This window comes from Dreissena polymorpha, chromosome 1, assembly GCF_020536995.1.
Source record: "Dreissena polymorpha isolate Duluth1 chromosome 1, UMN_Dpol_1.0, whole genome shotgun sequence".
In the NCBI taxonomy this organism is placed as follows: domain Eukaryota; kingdom Metazoa; phylum Mollusca; class Bivalvia; order Myida; family Dreissenidae; genus Dreissena; species Dreissena polymorpha.
Window position 1 is genome coordinate 141,217,566 of NC_068355.1, and position 6,509 is coordinate 141,224,074.

At 36.2% G+C, this 6,509-nt stretch overlaps 1 protein-coding gene across 2 annotated transcripts in view; it reads right to left on the bottom strand.

The window, feature by feature from the left end:
• LOC127852965 (myoneurin-like) overlaps positions 1-2,129 on the bottom strand; it is a 32,981-nt gene extending 30,852 nt beyond the window's left edge. The window contains exon 1 of one of the 2 annotated variants that reach the window (XM_052387060.1): positions 2,075-2,129. The gene's annotated coding sequence lies outside the window, so the exon portion shown is untranslated. Of the gene's footprint in view, positions 1-126; positions 572-2,074 lie in introns of those variants that run through there. The other variant, XM_052387070.1, reaches the window with a different exon arrangement.
• Positions 2,130-6,509: the final 4,380 nt, after the last annotated feature.

The window sequence follows — 6,509 nt, forward strand, 5'->3', positions numbered from 1 at the left end:
CATTATTATATTACAATTTTATCAAGAAAACTGCAATTAAGGACATACGTGCATGCTCGATTTAATAAATCAGTTGATAAAATTGGTATTTAAACAAGAGAGCCTGAAAATCCCAAAGTCACTCACCTAAGATACAAAGGAACTGACCTGTTCTCTGCAGCCCAAGATATAATTAGTACAAATGTTTTGACAAGTTTCATGAAGAGTAAACTTATAATGTAACTTTTAGAGTACAAAAAAGGTTTACTAAAACCATATAAGGATAATTTCCCCACACCCTGGTGGCCAACTTTTAAACAGACCAGAACAATTTTCAGACTCATCAAGATCATCATTAAAACGAATGTTCTGACACAGTTTCATGATGATTGGAAAATAAATGTGACTTTTAGAGTGTTAACATGTTTTTTCTAAAGCCATATATGCAAAAATGCCCTGCCCCCTGGGGGCTATGTTTTTCAAGCAACCAGAACCATTTTCGAACTCATCCAAGATATTATTTAAACAAATTTTCTGACGATTCATGTTTCATGATGATTGGAAAATAAATGTGATTTTTAGTGTTCACAAGTTTGTTTTTCTAAAGTCATATCATGAAAAAAATAAAAATTGCCCCTCCCCCTGGCGGCCATGTTTGTCAACAACTGGAACCATTTAATTTTTAAAATTTAACAGATTTCACGTTTTGGTAAATTGACAAAATAAAAAAAAGTTATTTCAGATTCGCAAATTTTTGTTTAACGTTTTAGTTACATTTTTGAAGAAATAGTAATACTGACCATTTACCAATACCATGCTCTTAAATATCTATTATATGCATCTAATTTGACTATTTGAAAACCTGAAAATTATAAAGCTTTGTGCGATGCGAAACGATTGAATAATTAAGAAGGTTCTGTTGTTGTCCATATATTTTGGGAAACTACGGAAATGCTTATATAGGTAAGAAATACATCCGCTCTACAGTAAGCATGAGCATAGATGGTCGAGTGGTCTAGGCGAGAGACTTTTTTCTCCAGGACTCCAGGGGTCAGTGGTTCGAGCCCTGTTGAGGGTTACTTGTTATCCTTTTTTTTTTTAATTGTATTCTTGTTTTTTTACTGGAGATTTTTAGTTCAAATCAAAGACTTATCAATATGTATATTGATAAGTCTTAGTTCAAATGTTTAAATTTATCAATATAAAGCATTTAATGACAAGCTTCAATACATGCCAAAATCTGTTGGACGGCTCCTTTAAAGGGGCCTTTTCACAGATTGTGGCATTTTTTAACTTATTCATTAAATGCTTTATATCGATAAATGTAAACATTGGATCGTAAAAGCTCCAGTAAAAAATCAAGGAAAAGAACAATGCCCGGACCAGGTTTCGAACCAGTGACCCCTGGAGTCCTGCCAGAGTCCTGAAGTAAAAACGCTTTAGCCTACTGAGCTATTCCGCCGAGTACACATGCTGAACGTATTTTATACCTTATATAAGCAATCTTCGTAGTTTCACAAAATTTAACGACAAAAACAGAACTCTCCAAATTATTCAATCGTTTCGCGTTGCAACGCTTTATAATTTTTAGGTTTTAAAATCGTCAAAAGATGCATATAATGGCTCTATTAGACCATGGTAAATGTTCAGTATTTCTGTTTCCTCACAAATATCATCACTAAAACGAAAATTTGCGAATCTGAAACAACTTTTTTCACTTTTGTCAATTTACCAAAGCGTGAAAAGATCCCTTTAAGGCCAATGAGGATGATACTGTCACAACCACGATCAGATATCATTGTCATTTAAAATGTTATATCATAAAAGTCAGTTACACTATTTTGATACATTTTTCATCAATGATTAACAAGACGATTGTCTGTATTTTCGTAAACTTGCCGAAAAAAATAAGCACACACAATCGACAGTTTAGTGTCCATATCCTAAAATTAGGTCACATTATAAACGGTTATCTTTAAAATATGACGACATGAAATCGTTTACAATTTATGTATATTAATCTTTATACTTAATTCTGTTTTGGCAACAACTCTCGTATTCGTACATACGATAGCATGAGAAAGGAATAAATTACCACTCTGCAACGTTATCTGCGGTTAGCTGACGCCATCTTTTTTATTTATTTTACGGTTCACTAAAATGCGGCACCACAATCATCAACGTCAGCTACCTACCAGTCATAAGTTTTCTGAATGATTCGTTTCGGTATCCTTGCTCAACCAATTACCGATGGAAATGTGGAATTTCGTTCGTTTGTCCAAAGACCTAAAATAGATGTATTATAGGTCTTTGTGTATTATAGGTCTTTGGTTTGTCGGAATACTGTGTACCGGTCTTCGCCGTCTTATTTTGCTGTAAACATATTTGCATCTCGCCGTCATCGTTCTTAACTCTTGTGTATAGGAACTTGAATCGGATGTCCGTATACTTCTATTATGTATGTAAGCTACCGGTAAATAAATACGGAATACTAAAAAAAGTCGTCAGTTACTAACTTACTTTAATTAATCGTAGTGGGGATTAATGTGTTTCCTTCGCAAATACGTCAAAGACTTAGGTTTTTTAAGAAATGGAACTTATCGCCCTGTGTCGCATACAAGTATGAACTGTCGCGAGACTGTACATGTAATTAAACAAGCTTTCATACCAACTCGTTCAGAAGGTGAGTGCATTTCATACCGGACTGGCGTTTTTACTGCGTTCCTACGGCAGCCGAGGAAGGAGTGGGATCACCAAGGACGCAGTGGGGTCATCGTGGAACGAATAACGACGGCGTCCAGACAATACAAATTCCAAAGGTGTAGACCTTAAGGCATTTGCTTTGATTTAAAGTAAGCGCAGAGGTTCGGCGTTCCTGAGGTGGCCTCGCTAAAACGCCGTAAGATCGAATCGAGAACGCCATGAACGCAGTAGCAACGCGAAGAACGTTAGGGGGGGTGTAATACAATCGTGCTAGAGTCGAAGTGAAAACGCAGAGAACTGGTTTGTAGATGCCTGGAGATTTTGAAGCTACCCTTCTGGGTTCCAAGTTCGTCTTTATGATTATTATTACGACGCTTGCTCGTTCTTGCCACTCTAGTTTTGAATTGTATCATCTTCATGAAATATATGTAAACAAAATGGTCTGGTTAGAGCTGAGTGAAGTCAACAGTATATATATAATATAAAATTTATTAAATTTAACGAAAATAGCGATTATTTTATTTTCCCGACGTGATTTTTTCTGTTATATTTAATTTTTAGCCGAAACATATTGTATTTAAACCTTCTCTTTTTGGAACTGGCTTTCTTTTAAGCACATTTTGGAACCAGTCCTTCACATGAGAAACAGTTACTCTATTATTTATTTATTTTTATTTTTAGCCGAAACATTTGGGATTTAAAACCTTTCTTTTTAAAACTTGCATTCTTTTAAGCACATTTTGGAACCAGTCCTTCACATTAGTAACAGAAATACTAACCCATCTTTAATAACGTTTATTTGTCTACATCAATTTTGTTGTGTTCCAGCATGAAGGGCCCGATGTTGGTGATCCCCTCTTATATGGGTGTTAAGGAATCTGACAGATTTCTTGCACATGTCAGGCGAATGGGAAGTGGGACTTGACACCCCACATGCATTCGTGCCTAACACTCCTTTTAATAAAGTAACAAAAACAAAAGGTAGTTAATTTACATCGCCAAACTAAAAAATATGCAGAGTCGGGTTTACTGAATACGGATTCAAGGTCGGCAATAATAGCTGCATCGGATGGTATACTTCTGAGACTCAGAGTCATCGTTTCAGTTGAACTGTGCCGTAGGTACATGAGTGTTATGATGCAGACCCTGGACATCAAAGTCCTTTTATCGGCATCAATGATAAATTATATGTAATATGCTATATTGTATAATATATCAAACTTGTTATGCATCCAAACAACATATAAAAAAGCTGTACATGCAAAAAGCACTGTGATAAGTATATGCACGTTAGTGTAGCTAATGCAGATCTTCTGAAGGATGTCAGAGATCATGTCCCTTAGGGCCTATAATTAACTGAGACTAAAGTTATTATTTTACCATAAACAAATGCCCTTCGTTCTCCAAAGTTAAAAACTGTTTGATAATGGATGAATATGAAACTCATAAAAATAAGCACATGGTAATATAATTTGTAATTACATGTGCATCTAACCAATTCTTATCAGACTTTCTTCACATTCAACCGTTGTTTGTTCATGCATTCCTAACGTAAATGATCTATTATCAAAACTCTGTGGCCGAAAGAACCGGCTTCCGTCCGCATACCAATCGACTTATCATGCGCACTACAAGCCTTTATGTGCGTATTATTGCATACATGGTTTCATGGGTTATGGAAGGCCGAAGAAAATACTATTGGTGGTATAATTGAAGAAATACAGGATAGCTCGTGTAAATTATTAACATTGTGGCTTGCGTAGAAGTTCACACATCATTGTGTCTAAATGGTCAAACAAAAGCCTGTACTCGGTCCACAGCTAGGCACACTCGAACACATGATTGTGACGGAGATGTTGACCTCTGGTAAAACATCTCTGCAATGTGTATGGTATTTATTCAATTGCTTTTGTAAGTATTAATGAGCACTAATATTCTTCCTCTTTTACTTCTAAAAATTGTAAGCAAACGAAGATGCAATCGACGAAATGAAAGCGTGAGTCTATCGCTATCTCTTTGTAGTGGCCGTGAGTTGTTTATATCAGACGTGCGCTCAACGTGCGACTAACGCAACGCAAGTGATTCGTTAGGTACCCGTAAAAAGGCGTCGCATGTCAACCACATTGACACATTATACTAGTATCTCTCGACAGGCCGAGCTAGTTGTTAACGCGCGTTGCACATAGAATCGACGCACATTATGCGCAAGGTTACCTTAGAACATATGTTATTGACTTTTTACCGACGCATCAACTTGAGTGCTTACGCTTATGTTAGATGCGTATTTTGCGGTGACCTTGCGATCGGGGAAAAACGCATGGTCGTTGTACCAAGTTTTCGAAACAAATACGACCGAACATGTCTTAAGGTCGACGCATCATGGTTGTGACCAAGAAACAAAATAGAAAGTTTAGGGTAATGGTATAATGCTGATCGTGGAAATGCATGTTTGAGTACTGTGTTCCTAAAAGATGAACATATCAAACATTAAAACATATATTTTATACTTTCCAGTTAGGAATTGTAATTTTATAGACTTAACCAATCATATCACCTCACAGTTGTCATCAGTGAGTTGTTGATAAAAATAAATTAGCTATTCCTTTTCAGGCGAATTAACGATCACAATAGATTGTTTGCAAGAAAATACTTCAATTTAATACATACCAGCATTTCATCAAATATGTAGTGGATTATGGATTTGTATTATACCTGCTCAATAAAAACGTAATTAGAGAATTGCTCATTATTTAAACGAACGTATTTTGCTTTGATTGACATAACATAAAAATATGAGTCGCGTTTTGAGAAAACCGGGCATAATGCATGTGCGTTAAATGTCGTCCCAGATTAGCCTGTGCAGTCCGCACAGGCTAATCAGGGACAACACTTTCCGCTTTAATGGTATTTTTCATTTGAAGGAAGTCCCTTTTTACCGAAAATCTAGTAAAAGCGGAAAGTGTCGTCCCTGATTAGCCTGTGCGGACTGCACAGGCTAATCTGGGACGACACTTTACGCACATGCATTATGCCCGGTTTTCTCAAAACAAGGCTCATATATATAATCACATACAATACATAACTAGGTCGTCCATAAAAATTAAGGATAACGTTTAGTTTAAACATATTTATTTCAAACAATGCACATTTGTTTACATAGAATTACAATAATGTTTATAATACGTACATGGGATAGGAACGAAAGACACGGTCTTATAGAGTTCTTCTCCCAAAGGTTAACGTTTACCAACATCATTGGTGTATATTTGAAGTGATGAATCACAAAACAGACTGCATGCTTTAATCGATTTACACAGATAACACTTGGGCAAACAAACAGAAGGTTGAACGACAAATTTGAGCCGTGCTCTGTGAAAAGGGGGTGCGACAAATGTCGTCACAGATTAGCCTGCGCAATCCGCACAGGCTAATCATAGGTAATTCGCTCGTTTTGGCGGCTACCTTTTGAAATGTTAAGTTCAGATTGTTTTTAACTGGAAGACCATGTCCAAACATCATCTGCTACTGTTGACCCTCCTAGCTGTACGTATTTGCTCATACATGCTCAGAGCATTCAAGACGAACTATGGTATGTGGTTAACACCAAATCTCCGTCAAAGTTATAAACCTGGATAAGGAAAGAATTGTGGGACGAAACTTCTGCTCCTATTTTGAACAAGTGTTTGAAATATAATAATGCAAAATGTGTGTAATTTCAACAGGTTGGCTGAAGGGTATTAAGAGTACTTGTGCGGATATTGATTTCGACTTTTTTTTATCCATAACATGTATTTAGTAGACAGTTTGGAAATCTGACGATTCAAAAA